Below are 19197 nucleotides of genomic sequence, written 5' to 3'. Positions count from 1 at the left end.
CTCCTGTTGAATATCCCCTCCCCGCCCCACCCTGGCCCCTTATCTCCATCCCAGGATCTATCAAAGATAGGTTAGAACTTCACCTCCTCTTTCCTATTTCTCTGAACTTCTTTCATACTTTTTGTATCTTTATCTCTTTGTGCTCTATTTTGGTAATTATCTAATACTTATCGTTCAGTTCACTGATTATCTCAGAAGCATTGACAAGACCATGATTTCATGCTATTGATTCAATTGATCTACTTATTTATTTTTTTTATTTTGTTTAATATTTATTTATTTTTGAGAGAGACACAGAGCATGAACAGGGGAGGAGCAGAGAGAGGGAGACACAGAATCCGAAGCAGGCTCCAGGCTCCAAGCTGTCAGCCGAGAGCCCAACACGGGACTCGAACTCACGATCTGCAAGATCATGACCTGAGCCGAAGTTGGAGGCTTAACCGACTGAGCCACCCAGGCGCCCCCCTTTAAGGTTCTTTTTATGAACAAAAGTCACATCTTTATTTTTGGTGTGGTACTATGTACCAGTCTCTATTTTTGTTGCAAATGATTTTTGTATCACATTATGAAATGCTTTTGTGATCAAACCCCCATGCCTGGGAGTTTAGGAGATGTTTTGATATCATATTTCCTTCCCTCTCTTTTATAACCAAGCCCTTTATCCTTACTGCAAAATCAGATAGACATACACAGGTATGTGTATACCTCATTTGAAAGTTTACTTTTGTGACAACCATTTCTCTAAATCCTCATTTCCTGCTGCTGATTCTTTTTTTTTTAACTTTTTTAATGTTTTTATTTATTTTTGAGAGAGAGAGAGAGAGAGAGAGACAGCATGAGTGGGGGAGGGGCAGGGGAGGGAGACGCAGAATCCAAAATAGGCTCCAGGGTCTGAGCTGTCAGCACAGACCCCGACACGGGCCCAAAATCAAGAACCCGTGAGCTCATAACCTGAGCCAAAGTCAGATGCTTAACAGACTGAGTCACCCAGGCACCTCTGCTGATTACTGTTTTGAGTTTTGAAGGCTCACCTGCTTTTCTCTCTTACTTTACCTTCACGTTCCTTGAGGAAGTGGACAAAGGTGTCCCTTAAGATGGAAAAAACCCATATCTCAAGTTTCTTCATTTAAATTTAGGCTAAAGTCTCTGCCCATGCCAGATAACATTGCAGGTGGCCCTGGGATTAAATACCGGCAGACATCAAGGTCTATATTGTTTTACAATGGGGATTGATTCCTAGGAAGACACGTACTAGACTTTTTTTTTTCCAAATCGTGAGTTTCTAAAGCCTAGCTTCATAAAATTAATATTAAATATTCTTATATCATAAAGAAAGTATGAGATGTCTTCAGTTAGGTATCTAAACAGCTTTTATGAAGTGAGATTTATAACATGACAGTGAGTTACACACGTAGTTTTGGTTACTTTTTTTATGATTTCATAAGCACTAAGAACCTTGTAGTCATTTTAGAGAAAAAGTCTATAAAGGAAGTCAATGCTATTCAATGCAAATAGCATAGTGCCCTTTGGATAATATTTCTTATCTTAGTATTTGCCACATTATTTTTATTGTTAAAGATAATTGGTTGGATTTCATATTCTGATTTTAGGAAACATGGTTTTACTGATATTAAACATATTCTTGGGAACGGTTAATCACCAAGATCCAGGACATTAAAAAAAAATTCTATTCTTATCTAGAAGGAATGCTTTAACTGAGTTGAATTTACACACATAGACACACACACACACACACACACACACACACTCTTGAATGCATCAGTTTTATTTTTAGCCTGTGGTAGATATGCAGCAAGATTGTGTTTGGATTAGAATCCTAAAATTTGCATTAAAAAACAACTTGTTTTGCACCTGCATGCTCCCCTAGAGTAATTTAATGTTATAATTTTTGACAAGATAATTCCATCTTTTCTGTGGCTGACTGTGCAGTAGGCTGCGGGGACAAAATAAATGGGAACCTACAATGGGGGAGGAAAAAATATATTTATACAAGATGAGTTGAGCACAGAAGGCAGAAAAGCCCTAATTGGAAAAGGATGGCAACGCGAAATATGAAATCCCAATCACGATCTTGTCTTTCCCGCACTTGTAGAGGTCTGTCCTGTGTGTGTACGGTGTGTTTGCGTGTGTGCACGAACTGCTTTGCACGCTTTGCAAAAAAGTGACTTGGCCATTGGAGGAATATTCTGTAGCAGCGGTTTAGAACAACAAAAAAAGTATGCTGCCATCTCTTTTGAGAGCACTTAGGAACAGTGGATTAAAACATAGCGCTTCCTGCTTCCAGGGAACTCAAGAGATAAAAGTTAACTTCAGCTGTTGTAGTGCAAGAAGCAGAATTTATAGGCAGGCACACTGACTCTCACTTCTCCTATTCCCGTTTGCTGTTTAAAAATTCGTTTTCTTTCTCTCTGATGTATTTTTACACAAATTCCAGGGGAGTCCCCAGTCCATCCGGGAGAGCATGAGTCACAGCACCTTTCTCTCAACGGAACAAGGATGTCGTTTTCCAACAGCAGATGGGTTTAGATAACCCTAAATGAGCAGAAGAATGGTGTTTCCGTGACTGTGGAATAACTTTTATTTTCCCCTTTCAGAGCTCCAGGCTCTGAGCTGTCAGCACAGAGCCCCAGTGGGGCTCAAACTGGCCAACCTGAGATCATGACCTGGGCCAAGGTCAGACACTCAACCAACTAAGCCACCCAGGCACCCCTCCCCAGTTTTATTTTGAACCTGAAAGTCAATAAAGAAGAATTTGAATCTCCCTGAGAGCACTGATTAGTTTTAGCTTGCAGAAAGTATTATTTATTTCCCAAAAATGGAGGCAACAGGGAATTGACATATATCATGGATGTTTATATATCTGGAAACCAAGTAATTGTTTCCACGTGGCGGTCAAACAATGAGCACAAGCTGAAGTCACATGATCACAACTTACTGAAGCTATCAAAATAAAGCAGAGCATGGATGTATTGATTTTTCACGTGATCAAGGGGAAGCAAAGACACAATTATTGATACACAACACAATGTGTAAAGTACTCTAAAGGAGAGATCCCACGAATGTCATGCGAAGACTACGTATGTTAATGACTTGTTCCCGTTTGCTGTGCCCAGGGACATGTCCTTTGGTATGTGGTCAATAATGGCGAAGGGATCCTCTACCGGGTGGTTTGTCATCAGTTTAATATATATATGTTTAATATATATAATATAGCATAATATATAATATACATATATATAAAGCAACTGTAATTTACCTTGTGAATTGTAGAATAAGCTAAATTTGCATAGAAACCTAGGAAACAGCAAAAAGAAAAATGACGTAAGTTTAAGTTTCCTTTGAGCATAATAGACCCCCTTAGTAAATTAATGGCCACAGGACAAAGTATCGAAGCAAACAAATTCAACACATGCTCTCCTCCGCTGCGGCAATGTAAACACGGGCTTTGAGGTTCTTCCCACAAAGCTGTGGAATTTCTCTCTCATCGCTTTGACACTGAATGACTTTGTGACCCGTGATTGCTTGTGCCTGCTTCGATTGGTTGGGAACGACAGGAATGAAGCATGCACTTTTGAGGATACCTCATACAATAAATACCATATGTCTTCCTCCTATATCTCAGGGGATGTCACTCTGGAAGGAGGTGGTTACCGCGATGCCGTGCTGAGTCTGTACGTGGCCACTTCTCTCCACTTCCACTCCTAGCTGAGCTCTGCGTCGATAGGTGACATCGTGTCACTGCCGAGAAATGAGCATCTTGGTCCGTCCTAGTTCAGCTCTCAGACACCTGGCAGTCCCGGCCCACATGTGACTGACACGACATGGGAGGTCCCGGGAAAGGACTTCCCAGCTAAGCTCTTTTTAAATTCCTCACTGAAGAAATTATAAACAAAGTAAAATGGTTATTTTAAGCCTGCTTAGTATAAGTAGGAACACCTTATTAGCTTGTGAGACTTGTATTTATATTTGTTATTACGTCTGAGAGAAGCAGAACTTCAGGTAAGAATATAACTGTGTTTTACTTCTTTTATTTTTTTTTAATAACAATATGAACCCCCCTAGACTGTTGTAACAATCAAATGGGATAGGGGAGCCTGGGTGGCTCAGTCGGCTGGGCATCTGACTGTGGCTCAGGTCATGATCTCACGTCTCGGCTCATGAGTTCGAGCCCCGTATCTGGCTCTGTGCTGACAGCTCAGAGCCTGCATCCTGCTTTGGATTCTGTGTCTCCCCCTCTCTCTGCCTCTCCCCTGATCATGCTATTTCTCTCTCTCTCTCTCTCAGAAGTAAATATATATATATATATATATATATATATTTTTTTTTTAAGAATCAAATGGGATAGAAATCAATAGAAACTACAACAAGGCAACACTGTATGGGGGATTCATCAGAACCCCTAAACCTCTGTAATGCTGTGCGGTGTCCTGACCAGATGCACAGCAAAATTACTGCTTCATATTTAGAGATGGGAGGTAAGGCCTGTGAGCCCGCATTTCATTGTGGGTGCATGGCTTTGATTCTGTCCTTGGAATTTTGGGAACAAAGGAGAAATGAAAAATTCAAGTTTATCTATTTTTTTCTTCTGCTTTCATTAATACCGTTAAGGAAAGTGATAATACAGTGGAAACAACTTTCTCCTCTACCAGCTAAGACAGAGCCTTTCAGTTAATGAGTACAGGCAGTGCTCTTTTTAAACATTTACTGTGATGTTTTCCAACATAGACAAAAAGTTAATGGCACCCTTTCCTCTGCCATCAACTACAATGGTCCACTCCAAATGTGGTTCTCTAACTTTTTCATTCAGAAAAAAGTTATGAAATGAGAAATAAAAACCACATTGTAATCATTTAAATCACACTCTAAGGGAGAGGATAAAAAGATAAAGGAAAAAAAACCTCATTAGTTAAAATAATCTTATTCCAATTTTAACCATATTATTCATCAACAGGTAAGACAGCATTCATCTTAATGTGCTCTAAGATGGAATTTTTTTTTTCTGAAGTTAGTAGAAAATGGATCAGCTCTCAGTTTTTCTGTGACTGGGTTTATAAGAACACACAGGAACAGATTTTCTGTTTGCTTCCCCGTACGATCAGGTATACACTAACCGTACATATAAAGCACAGAAGTTACCCTCCAAAGAGCCTAAAGCATTAGCAAAACACATTGTTTTTCCCAATGGCATGTTTCGACAAGGAAATGTACTTGTAAAGTGTTAGCGTAAAGAACAGAAATTCACTTATAGGCGTATTTGTGGTAACAAATACAAGCTTTTAAAATGTCGTGTAGATTACTGTTTTATTAGCAAGAAGCCCCTACTAGGAAGATAACAGAGTGTACCCTGTCTCAGAACCAGATGGTCGAAGTTCCTCCTGGGAAATGGAAGCGAGTGAAGGAAGAGTCACAGTGGGAAGGGCTCAGTGAAGCTCAAACAACCTTTTAAAGAAACTTCGACCTCTTCACGGAAAAAGGCAGAGGAGAAAACGTCTACCTGGTGTGATGCTCACAAAACAAAGGGGGATCTCTATTGACCGTCGTGTGTATCTTACTACGGAATCGGCTCGCCATGACCTGACATGTTGGAATGCTAAGAGTCAGCTTGGACCACAATCCACTCAGCTAATTTTCAAATCTGATGATGCGATTATGAAAATTGAAAAAGTAGCCGAATTGATAGAAGCCTAGTGAGAAATGTATCTAAATTAAGATGGCACCTGGTATATTTCAAAAACGGTTATACAGTCAGATCCAGGTACCTAAAGAAAGAGTATTCATCTTTCTGGGCGCCTGTGTGGCTCAGTCGGTTGGATGTCCAACTTTGGCTGAAGTCGTGATCCCACGGTTCGTGGGTTCGAGCCCCGCAGTAGGCTCTGTGCCGACAGCTTGGAGCCTGGATCCTACTTTGGATTCTGTGTCTCCCTCTCTCTCTGCCCTTACCCCACTTGTGCTCTGTCTCTCTCTCTCTCTCTCTCAGAAATAAATATACATTAAAAAAAAAGAATATTCATCTTTTAAAATTCCGTTCAAATGCCAGCTCCTCTGGGAAGCTCTCTTCACCTGAAAACAAACACTCTAGACAGTCCTATTGTGCCGATTAATTGCATGATACTTCTTACTTAATAATTATAACTTCTTTTCTACTTAAAAAAAAAAAAAAACGTTCATCATATAATTGCCCTGATCCATCAGAACTCTGTTTCTCAGATTGTTTTAAAAAACAAGTTTCTCAGTTTCTTTGTTTCAACCATCACCTCTGTAATACAGTTTATTTCATCTCCTTTGAATAGGCTCCAGCTAATAGGATGTTGAGCTTATTTGGCCTACAGTCGTGTCATGAACGCATAAATGAATTAAAATGACTTGTGAAAGTACACACCTTCTCCCCCACCCAGGTATTGTGACATTCTAACTGAACGGAGCAGTGGAGAGTAGTTGAATGCGTCAGATTAGTAGATCAACACAAAAGGCACGTTTGTCGCCTGTGTAGAGAGACCGACATAGCTAGAGGCCCAGACAGAAGATGGTAGGTGATAGTAAGATAGACAGATAGATACATAGATACATACATAGATTAAGATTGATGATAGACAGACAGATAAATGATAGATGATAGATAGATAGATAGATAGATAGATGATAGATAATAGAGGCAAAACTTTAATTTATAATGAAAGAAACACCATGGGAAAAAAACATCAGCCCACACATATTCTGAAAAAAAAATTCTTAATAGAGGCCATGGCCAAAAACTATTTTCAATTATATTTGAAAAAGTTGTAAGTGTTATTGTTGCTAATTACAATTCTCATATGACTATAGAAAAAAGGAAAATAGGAGGACATTTAAAAAAAAAACAATGAAAGGATATTGGAGAACTAATGCAAATCATAGTACTTGCGACCACAAATATCAGTGGATTAATCGAAAAGGAGATCAACTATTCACTCTTCCAGAACATGCACACAGTGAAAGCGAAAGAGAAAGCAAGGTGAAAAAAATTAAATATTGACAAAAGATGTAGTTGGCAAATACAAAGAATAAAACAACATAGATGAACATATTTGGACATAAATGCATAGGTGTTTTAACCAGATAAAGCAATAAATGCTGATAAAGAAATAGGAACAGACTGATCTAATTAAGTATATGAAGAGAAAGAAGGAGATAGAAGACGTTTAATGGGAGAAACAGCACATTGGTTTCTGAAGTTTCTTGCTTTGTTCAGATCCCAGTTCTTCATTGAATTCCCACATGACTCGGGCAAATGATCCAAATCCTTTTTGTCTGTTTTCTCTTTGATCAAATAAAATTGATACATATTCTTAATACGTATTCATTACTTAATAAATGTTAGCCAATCACCTATCTATCTATCTATCTCATCTGTGTGTGTATGTGTGTGTGTCCTTCTCAAGAATATACTCAACCATTAACAGTGTTTACCTCTTGACGTTGGGACTTGAATATCTCATTCTCCATGTATATCTGAATATCTCACCACTCTCTGTGTATTGCTTTTTAAATAATTGTGAACATTTTGAGGAAACTTTCTAAATCCAAGAATTTATTTTTTTTTTATTTCTAATTATTTTCCTTATGGAGTAGCTGTAAAGATTAGGAAGAAAAAGCATTAAAAAATACTTAGAAAGTCAATTTATTTTGCTGTATGGTTAGAAAGGTCAGGTGCACTTGTATAGAAGTTTGTACTTTCTTTGAATTTCCATACTTTAAACGCTAGTGCATTTTCCTCCAGGACAGAAATCAGTTTTTTGGGTTAGTCTGTACGAGTTCATAAAAGATGTGCCTGGGATTTCATTGTTCCTTGTTACATTTCAGAACTATTCATCCTTTGCGCATACCTTAAAGTTCAAAAGTCTGTAAAGCAAGCATATAATATTTTCCATTAACTTGTTCCTGAGATCTCTTGAAGTTCTATATATGCAAAGTCTTCCTGTCTCTACTTTCTGTGTTCCGCAAAATGTGATTAGAAATACGTGAAGGGCCTGACCGTATTTCCAGGCCAGCCGAACCACTAGGATTAATGAAGTGCATTTCTTGGAAGAAATGGAGACCAGATGTACTTTTCACTGTCAAAGAAAGCAGAGCATTCTAGATGGAATCTGGAGATGCTTTTCGTATCCTTTACTTTGCAATGTTAGAGAATATTATTTTAAGGCAAAAGTTTGCAACAATAATTAATGATATTTTCAGCTCTTAATTTTGCGTGTAAAACTATGATGAAATTATAGAAAGATTAAAAGACGAATATTTTGATAGATACAGGAATATGCTATTTTATGTCAATAAATATGTATAAACTTTTAAGTAATAATGTCAGAATAACGGATATAATATAATGTTAAAGTGAGATGGTAGGTTTACTCACAACTACATTAGTATTTGAATCAAATGAAATAAAATTAAGACTCAAAGATTGTCAAACGGGATTTTAAAAAAATCAAATTTACAATGCCACTTTACATATATGGAGTTAGATATGTTGAAAATAAAAGAATAGGGGGGACTATATGAAGACACCATTAAAAGTAGACTTTTTAAAGCAAAAACATTTTGGAATGGAAGATAAACATTTTTAAATGATTAAATTATCAGCTTAGAAAAATGATAATTCTAAATGTGTCATATAGTAGTATAACTTTAAAATAATATACCTTTAAATAAAAAAAATATAACAATACTAATATAACAAGGTAGGTAATATAACAAAATCAAAAGCCCCATAATCTACAGATTATAGAAATAAAAGATAAATAGGTACATTCACAACCATGAAAAAAGATTAAATTAGCAGAAAAAGTAAGGAAATAGAAGATTTGAAAGGAATTTAACAACTTAAGTGATAAATATCAAATTGTACATCTCAAAAAGCAGAATACACATTCTTATGGGGTGCACATTGACCATTTGACAAAATATATTATATTCTGGGCAAAAAAGCAGGCTTCAGTTAATTTAAAAACTTTAAAATCCATCTGTTCATATTTGACCTCTGTGGAATTAAAATGGAAATCACTCTCAAAACAGAACTATTTTTTTTCCAAATATATGCAAAATAATCTATACACTTCAATAATTCTTGAATTAGGAAGTCATAGTAAATATCAGGTAACATTTGAAATGAATAAGAATGAAAATAAAACAAATCAATATTTGTGAAATGCATTTAAAGCAGTGCTTAGAAGCTAAATTGTTTGAAGGACATGTAGTGGGGAAAAAGAGAAAGGGAGACAAACCAAGAGACAGACTCTTAACTACAGAGAACAAACTGATGGTTACAAGAGAGAAGGTGGGTAGGTGGCTGGGTTAAATAGGGGACAGGGATTAAGGAGTGCACTGGTCAGAGATGAGCACCAGGTGTTGTATGGAATTGTTGAATCACTATATTGTACACCTGTAACTAATGTAACGCTGTATGTTAACTATACTGGAATTAAAATTAAAAACTTAATAATGATGGGGTGCCTGGGTGGCTCAATCGGTTAAGCATGACTTCGGCTCGGGTCATGATCTCATGGTTCGTGAGTTCAAGCCCTGCATCGGGCTCTGTGCTGACAGCTCTAGCCTGGAGCCTGCTTCGGATTCTGTGTCTCCCTCACTCTCTGCCCCTCCCGGCTCATGCTCTGTCTTTCCCTCTCTCAAAAATAAATAAACATTAAAAAAATTTTTCATAAAAAACTTAATAATGCTTTTTTTTTAAGGAGCTAATAAAGGGACAGTAAGAATATGGAAATTCCAAAAACAAAGAAGCAAAGATATAAAAATAAGAATCTAATAGCAAGGTATTTTTTAAAAAGACACAGAAAGTAGAAAAGAGACATAGAATGAAAAGTGACAATAACTAGTTGGATCCTTTGACAAGGTGAATCAAATTGAGAAGCCCAGAGCAAGAATGAAGGAAATGAGGAAACACCAGTTATCATCGCTCTGAATATTAAACATCATAAACAGATAATCAGATGATACTAGGAACAATCTTATGCTAATTTTAGATGCAATTTTTGAAAAACAAAATTTTCCCAAATTAGCATGTGAGTAATTAGAAAAGCTGAGTCATCCTTAAAGATATTGAATCAATGAAAAACATTTTCATCAGAAAAGTACAGGTCTGATTGTTCCTTTGGTGAATTCTTCCAAACGTTTAAGAAAAAAAAATAACAATCTTACACAAATTCTTCTAGAGAATAAAAATAAAAATAGCTACTCTCCAACTCATTAATGAGGCCAGATTAATTCTAAAATTTGAAACAGACATCAAAAGACAGGAACACTCCAGGGCATTATCTTTCTAAATTTGGATGCAAAAAAAGTCGGGAAAGACAGCCTATTGGATCAAAAAAGCATTATGAAAACTAAAATATTATCATGTAAAGATGTACCCCAGGAATTCAAGGTTAGGATAATATACCAAAATAACTAATACAATTCACCAATTTAAGCAAATAGAGGGAAAAAACATGTTTATGTCAATCGATGCAGAAAAAATTATTTGATAAAATTTCTAAAATTTGCAATAAAATAACTCAGCAAAGTACGAATAGAAAAAAAAATCCCTTGTTTGATAAAAGCAAACCACACAAAACCTTCTACAGCTATCCAACAGACTCATGAAACAATGCTCAACATCACTCATCATCAGGGAAATTCAAATCAAAACCATCATGGGATATCACCTCACACCTGTCAGAATGGCTAGAATTAAAATGAAAAGTGATGGTGAGGATGTGGAGAAAAGGAACTCATGTGCACTGTTGGTGGGACTTATCTGGTGCAGCCACTGTGGAAAACAATTAAAAATAGAATAACCAGGGGCGTCTGGCTGACCCAGTCCATACAGCATGAAATTCTCAATTCAGAGTTATGAGTCAAGCTCACCTTGGGCATGAAGTCTACTTTAAAATTTTTTTTTTAAACTGACTTACCATATGATCGAGTAATTCTACAACTAGGTATTTACACAAGAAAACAAAAACACTAATCTGAAAAGATATGCACACTATCTTTATTGCAGCATTATTTACAATAGTCAAGACATGGAAGCGGCCCATGTCCATGGATAGATGAACAGATAGATGAACAGATAAAAATTTAAAGATAAATATTATATATTTATATTTATATCTATTAATATTTATAATGAAATATTACTCAGCCATAAAAAAACAATGAGATCTTACCATTTGCAACATGAATGGATCTAGAGGGTATAATGCTAAGTGAAATATGTCAGTCAGAGAAAGAGAAATACCACATGATTTCACTCATATGTGGAATTTAAGAAAACAGATGAACAAACAATCAAAAAAAAAGGAGGGTACAAAAAACCCTAGACTCTTAAATACAGAGAATAAACTGATGGTTTCCAGAGGGAAGGGGGGGGTGGGTGAAATAGGTGATGGGGATTAAGAACACACTTATCCTGATGAGCACTGAGTAATGTATAGAACTGCTGAATCATTACGTTGTTTAACTGAAACAAATATAACACTGTATGCTAAGTATACTTCAGTAATAAAAAAAAAAGAGAAAGAAAGAATAAGACTGTATAATGAAAGAAAAGCCATTTACACGAACCCAAGTGCAATTTTTCATACGACGACTGTCATTTAAAAAAATTTAATGTTTTATTTTTGAGGGAGAGAGAGACAGAAAGGGAGAGAGAGAGAACAAGCAGGGGAGGGGCAGAGTGAGAGGGAGACACAGAATGCAAAACATGTTCCAGACTCTGAGCTGTCAGCACAGAGCCTGACTTGGGGCTCAAACTCACAACCTGCAAGATCATGACCTGAGCCGAAGTTGGATGCTTAACTGACTGAACCACCCAGGCGCCACAACTATGTTATTTTATTTTATTTTATTTTATTTTATTTTATTTTATTTTACTTTATTTTATTTTATTTTTATTTATTTTGAGAAAGAGCATGAGCAAGGGAGGGGCAGAGAGAAGGAGAGAGAAAATCCTAAGCAGACTTCATGCTATCAGTGTGGACCGTGACGTGGGGCTTGAACTCACGAACCATGAGATCATGACCTCAGCCAAAATCCAGTCACAAGCTTAACCAATTGAGCTTCCTAGGCATCCCAGACAACCATGTTATTTTGAAGAAAATATAGTTTGATGAAATCTATTTCCTCATCTTTATGATAATTGTCATAATTATGATACTTTCTAAATAATGTCATTTTAATAGTTCTTTGCATTTATATTGAATATAGATAAATTATAGATTCTATATCATACAAGGTTTTGCTTTACTATATTAATATGGATATCATTTTCTTCAATTTTACCCCTTTCTATGAATGTATTTGTAAAACCAATTGATACAGAAAAAAAATCCTTCTGGAACTAATATTATACCAAGTATCAAAACAATAAGTATTTTCCCCTGAATTTGAGAACAAGACAAGATGTCCACTATCACTGCTTATATTTAATATTGTTTTGAAAGTTCCACCCGATTCAATATGGCAAGTTCAAGATGCAAAATTGGAGAACTTTAAATAAAGCAGATATTTTTCACAGATGATACTTTTTGTGCATATGGAAAAGTGCAAAATAATATACAAATCTACAAGTTATTACACATGGTATGTGATTTTACAAGTTTGCCAGATATGGAGTCAACATACTAATATAAATTGCATTCCTATGATGAAAATAATATATTTTAACATGTCATTTACAACAGTATCAAAAAAAAAGCAACCACTCGGGGATAAATCTAATTTATAATTTATAATCCATCTATATTGAAAACTATACATCATTGAAAGAAATTAAAGAAAACCTAAATAAATACAGAAAGATATTATGTTCATAGGATAAAGACACAGTATTGCAATTCAACATCTCTTCAAACTGATCTATTGATTCATTGCAATTCCTACCTGGACAAATCCAGCAGGTGTGTGTGTGTGTGTGTGTGTGTGTGTGTGTGTGTGCATCTGTGCATGTGAGTGTGTGTAAATTGATGAGCTGCTTCTTAAATATGTATAAAAAAACAAAAGTGATCTATAGTAGGAAGGGCAAAATGGATGAACAAAACGTAAAGACTCAATTTCCCATGCATCAACTCTTACTACAAAGCTTAACTAACCAAGGAAGTGTGGTGTTGCTGAAAATATAGACAAAAAATGAAACAGCATACAGAGTAGACTTACAGTTGTTTAGTTATTTGATATAAGATAAAAACTTCACTGGATTTCAGCAGGGGGACGAATAGTCTTCAATAATTGATGTCAAGGCAGTTGGGTATCCAGATGGGAGAAAAACAAATCATAAACTTTAACTTTTAGCACATAAAATAATTTATTTGAAAGAAACCACCAACCCTAAACAACCAAGCTTCTAAAAGAAAGCATAGGAAAATTTTCTCAAGAAATTGAGAGAAGCAATGATTTTTAAAGAGGATATAAAAGAAATCTACCACTTTTCTTAACTGTAAATTGCACTGGATGAAAATTAAGACTTTTGTTCAACAAAGTATCTCTAAGAAAGAAAAATTAATAGAAGCCATAAATTCAAAGAAGGTATCCACACTTCATATCTACCTATCTGATAAAAGGATGCATGTAGACTCTAGAAAGGACTCCTACAAGTAATTTGTAAAGACAGATAACCACATTCAAGAAAGAGAGAGAAAAAACTCGAAAACTCTTGGATAGGCAGTCCATAACGAGACTATCAAAATGTTGAATGAATAAATGCGAAGACGCGCACCTTGAACAGTTGGCAGAGAAATGCGAAGTAAACACTGTTAAATATCATGATACACCAAATAAAATAAGTAAAACTAAAAACACTGCCCTTACCAAGTGCTGCTGTGAAAATAGAGCCACTGGAAATCTCTTCCACTGAAGATAAAAGATTAAATTGGAAAATATTTTTCAGTACCCAGCATAGCTAAGTGTATGTACACCCCATGACTGTGAAAGTCAACTTCCAGATATGTAGCTATAAAAACATCAGGGTTTATGTCTACTGAAAAGTATGTGGAAGGATATTCATAGCAGCTTTAGTTGTTGTTGCTTCTGGAAATTGGCAACCGGAAAATGGTATATAAATAGAGGTATATGTGTTCAAAGAAATTCAGTGCACAAATAGACAAAACACCCTGATATATGTAGCAATTCCTCTTTAAACACTACATAAACCCAGCATCTATCTATCATCTATCTATCTATCTATCTATCTATCTATCTATCATCTATCTAATCTATCATCTATCATATCTATCTATCTATCTATCTATCTATCTATCTATCATCCATCTAATCTGTCATCTATCATATCTATCTATCTATCTATCTATCTATCTATCTATCGGCTATCTATTATCTATCCATCTGTTTATATATGTGCATATACATATCTATATCAAGATTGATTGATTGATTTAATCACCCACTTATTTGAAGGGGTTATTACTCCTAACATGAACTTTCAACTAGAAGACCAAATACGGAGAAGAAACCTTTCCCCTTAGATCATGTCCAGGTCATAGAAAATTCAAAAGGGAAAGAACTCTCAAATCATTCCAAACTACTTCTGGTGGAATTGGGTACTCCTTACCCACTGCCAACAGTTACTTCGAGAAAAATCAATATTTGACAGAAATCTGATATGGAGACAAAAAGAAAAAAAAACCTTGTGGAGAATTATTGGTTTTTTTCCTTTATCTAACCTCAATTCTTGATATCAGTTAAAGAGTGAAACTTGTCAGAAAATCAAATTCAATCAATAGATCTAAATAATCTCTTTTTCTAATACATTAATAGTTTTAGAAATGAGGTTTTGCATAAATACAAAGCTTTTAAATATTCTACCCAGTGAAAATATTCCAAGGTTGCCAGTATTGCAGTATGTATTACATGAAAAGTGATTTGTGCCAAACACAACTGTCCTGATTTGGGGAGCATCATCATAAAATGGTATTTCCTCAATTTACTTCATTTATGATAAAGAGGAGGTATAATCTGAGGGTAAAAACTCTGACTTTTCTCATTGGTCCTAATGATTATTCTTAATAATGGTGACATCGTACTTGAAAGGCCAGATAGATTCGGGGTCCACAATCTTATCCCTGGAAGTGCTATTTTAGGGATGTCGCTGTATCTCCATCTATTTGTGATAAATCAGAGAATTCTAGAATGCTCTGTGAAGGGCCCTTAACTCTTATCTTCTAACTTTTCATTTCACAAATGAGGAAATGAACCAATGAATGTAAGTGTATTTCGAAAGGTTTTGTTTTCTTTTTTTTTAAGTTTATTTATTTATTTTGAGAAAGAGAGAGAAAGAGAGTGGGTGTGTGTGTGTGTGTGTGTGTGTGTGTGTGTGCGTGTGTATGTGCAGACGAGTGGGGAAGGGTAGACAGAGAGGGAGAGAGAGAGAACCCCAAGCAGGCTCCATGCTGCCAGCCTGGAGCCCACGTGGGGCTCAATCTGATGAACCAAGAGATCACCACCTGATCCCAAATGAAGAGTGGGACACTCAACCAACTGAGCCATGCAGGCATCTCATGCGGTGCTCTAGAAGAGACCCCCAAATTGTGGGTCTTTTGGAATAGTCATGGTAGAAACAAAAGACCCATTTTCTTTTTAAGTACGTCTCAGAGACAGTTTTTTCTTCTGCAGGAATTGAGCAAACCCATTCCATAAAGAAACAAAGCAATTTCAAGTAATGAAAAGGACCTAGGAAAGACAAATTTCTTCTTCAGCTTTGAAGTGCTAAATTATATCACAGTATTGGTATTGCTGTCTATGACGATAATCAAGGTAGCTTTATCCCTTCAGGTTAGAGTTGTGAACAATGTCATAGAACAGATCTTTCGAAATTAGAGCCAATGTCTCTGTCCTTCTACAGGTGTGCTTTGGTTAGAAGAGGTCACAGAAAGAAGAGAACAGTCCTTACAGAACAAGAAGTGTGGGAGAAGCTTCTGGGCAATAAAGATGTAGAGAAAAGACCAACCTGGGCTTTTACTTGGCCACAGGTAATAATATAAATTATAAATATTATATATATATATGATTTTTTTAAGTTTATTTCTTTATTTGGAGAGAGAGCACAAAGGGAGGTAGGGGCAGAGAGAGAGAATCTCGAGTAGTCTCCGTACTGTTGGTGCAGAGCCAATGCGGGGCTCGAACCTATGAACTATGAGACCCAAGCTGAAGTTGGAAGCTTAACCAGCTGAGCCATCCAGGCGCCCTTAGAGACACAGTCTCTCGTGCCATGAACACAGCCGTTTTCACCCCTATATCAGGTTACAGGCTGGGGTACAGTCGTGGAGGCACACTTTGCTGTACTTACAGCTATGGCTCTTACGTTTCTTGAGGAATCTGTGTGAATATGTTCATGTACATTCATCATTCTTGACCCTCTGAAATACAGCATCATTGGCAGAGGTCAGAAGCAAGCACACACGGAGGGGATCATTGTGTCCACTTTGGAAATTTCCATTTTAAAGTTCCCTAAGCTGACTTGAAAACTCAAAATGCTTGGATTTCCCTGCAGTTTAGTAATTGTCATTAAGTGATATAAATAGTGTCTGTATGTTACCACAGTCTCTGTCTGAAGGCAGATACATACACACAAGAAGCCTGATTAAACTTCACCGAGTTGCTTGGTGATTTTTTTTTTTTTTTTTTTGGTGGAGAAAGGGACATCCTCTCCTGAAACTATTTTTCTCTATATTCTGGAGTTAGTCAAGCCTTGAAAAAAAAAATTCTCTCATTAAATACTAAAAATAGCCTTACGGGGGAGCGATTACAATCCTCAGTTTGCAAATGAGAAACAGATATCTGTTTCCTGAACACTTGACTACAAGCCAGGCAGCTAGTGGAGATTTGAATTTTTTTTTAAACGTTTATTTATTTTTGAGACAGAGAGAGACAGAGCATGAACGGGGGAGGGTCAGAGAGAGAGGGAGGGAGACACAGAATGGGAAACAGGCTCCAGGCTCTGAGCGGTCAGCACAGAGCCCGAGGCGGGGCTCGAACTCACAAACTGTGAGATCATGACCTGAGCCGAAGTTGGATGCTCAACGGACTGAGCCACCCAGGCGCCCGAGGGATTTGAACCAGTTTCTTCCCAGGAGATCTGACTACAAGCTTGAGCCCAAGATGCCCATCGCTATTTGGCACTGTGACACCACGGTAGGCTCAAAAGCAAAACAAGTATGAGTTTTACCCAATACTGCCGCGTCAGGCATCACACCGAGACAGGCTTGCGATGCTTGGTGTCCACCATTTGATAGTTCATTGTCCCTACCAGAACGTGAATTCCGATGACCACTTGGGTCTCTGTGACTCTCCACATGCTGTGCATTCAGGGCTGGCCAAGCTCTTCTGATGGGTATGTCTTTCTTTACATTTACCGAGACCACCCTTCAATCTTCATTCGCACGTCGCTGACCGGAGAGTTGGTCTGTCCCTTTTAATGACTATCTTTCTGCTTTAATCCATGCAGGTGATTTGTTGTGTGAACTCTCACCAGCCAAACTTGTGTCTCAATTCTTGCTGGTCCCTTGATGTAGTTCCATTTCCTGCCCCTGGACTCAGCCTCTGGAGCCAACGTGGGAGCGGAGGTGTGAGCCCGGGTGGGGGAGGGGTGTCCAAAGTTCAGCCCCATTTTACTATCTGAAACTCCCTTCCAGGCATGGGCTACTTGATACAGTGATTAAGCTTTATTTTCTGATTCATTTGGAACGTGATTTTAAGCATACGGTATCAATCATCCGAAAGCTACTATTTGAAGCATCCGGCATATGTTACCTGGCCTTATCACAGGTATGATCTCATCTATTCTCCTCACAAATTTTGAGAGAGGTATTGTCATCACCGTTTGCTGAGGATGGGAAGGTCAGATGAGCCTTGAGGGACCGTGAGCTGCCTTTTTCGAAAGCTGGATAACCTCGGGGTAAATTTGAGTCTTTCTGAACTGGTCTTCTCTTGGACACAATGGGCATAATATGGTCATACGGAGTTGTTGACAGAATGTAGTAAAATACGGCTGTAAAGTGCCTAACGCATTATAGTAAAAGAAAACTTGGCACATAGTATATGCTGAAGATATGGTAGCTTTGTTAACAACATCATCAAATTAAGTCTATTATCCTATTTAACAGCAGAGGAAGACAAAAATTCAGGTCCACTGCTCCTAACCCAATATGCTTTGTGCTGTGCTCCTGTGGTCCTTCCTCAAGTGAAAGATTCTGATATTGTAGACATTTAAATTTTAGAGTCACTATTAAATGGTACTTTGATAGTTATATATTTTTAGGTTTCTCTATAATTAACAAACCTTGCGACGCATCATTCAATCTGAATTATCCCACAATGAGAACATCCCCAGTCTCTGCGAGTGTTTTCATTAACTTTGTTAATGACCCTGCCCCTAAATTTCTACAGAGAATGCGGTCTTGATGAGCAGTGATTTCATCTCGACCTAATAAAAATGATTCTGGAAGAGGTTGTTAGATTTTAAGGTCATGCAATGACTCTCCATAACCTACTTTTTTGTTCACTACAAGTAATTTTGAAAACATATCATTCTCAACAACACAATCTATTAGTAACTGCCTGGCATTCCTTGAAATTGCAATTCAGTCTGATGTGACAAGCCTTCCTTTGAATAATGGGTTTTTAAGCTGGTTGGTGTATATTCATGTATAACTGCTATCTTTATGAATATCTAGTGGATGCTATTTGCATTCAATAATGTTCTACACATGGACGGGTATTTACTGTTCTTTCCTTTGGTGTTTCCTTAAGCATTATTTGGAAAATACTAAGACTTTATTAGCTTGAAAAATGATCTGTGCTCACAGTGATTTAGTGAGAAAAGAAGTTTCTTCTTTTCTGAAAATGCTTTGGATAATAAACTTGATATTCCTTAGGAACAAAGCATTCAAAATATGGCATGCTAAATAAGGGTTGGAGAGCAGTTGGAAGATATTTTTAAAAACCCATTTGAAGTCCACAGCATTCAAAGTCAGACTTAATTAAATTGGATTTATCATTCAGAAAATGGAAGTAATTCTAGCATATTGCATTATTCAACACTTTGTACCCTGTACCGTTATTGCTGAACATATCAACTTTGGGCTGCCATGAAATTCACGGTGTATATATGTGTGCATTTAAAAAAAAATAACC

General features: G+C 36.8%; 1 pseudogene; it reads right to left on the bottom strand.

Annotated features, from left to right (window-relative positions):
- Nucleotides 1–19197, bottom strand: part of LOC125153377 (mesoderm-specific transcript homolog protein-like) — a 160090-nt pseudogene that overhangs the window by 96850 nt on the left and 44043 nt on the right.

Source organism: Prionailurus viverrinus, chromosome A2 (assembly GCF_022837055.1).
Source record: "Prionailurus viverrinus isolate Anna chromosome A2, UM_Priviv_1.0, whole genome shotgun sequence".
In the NCBI taxonomy this organism is placed as follows: Eukaryota; Metazoa; Chordata; class Mammalia; order Carnivora; family Felidae; genus Prionailurus; species Prionailurus viverrinus.
Note: the sequence above shows the minus strand (reverse complement) of the source record. Positions and strands in the feature narration are given on the sequence as shown.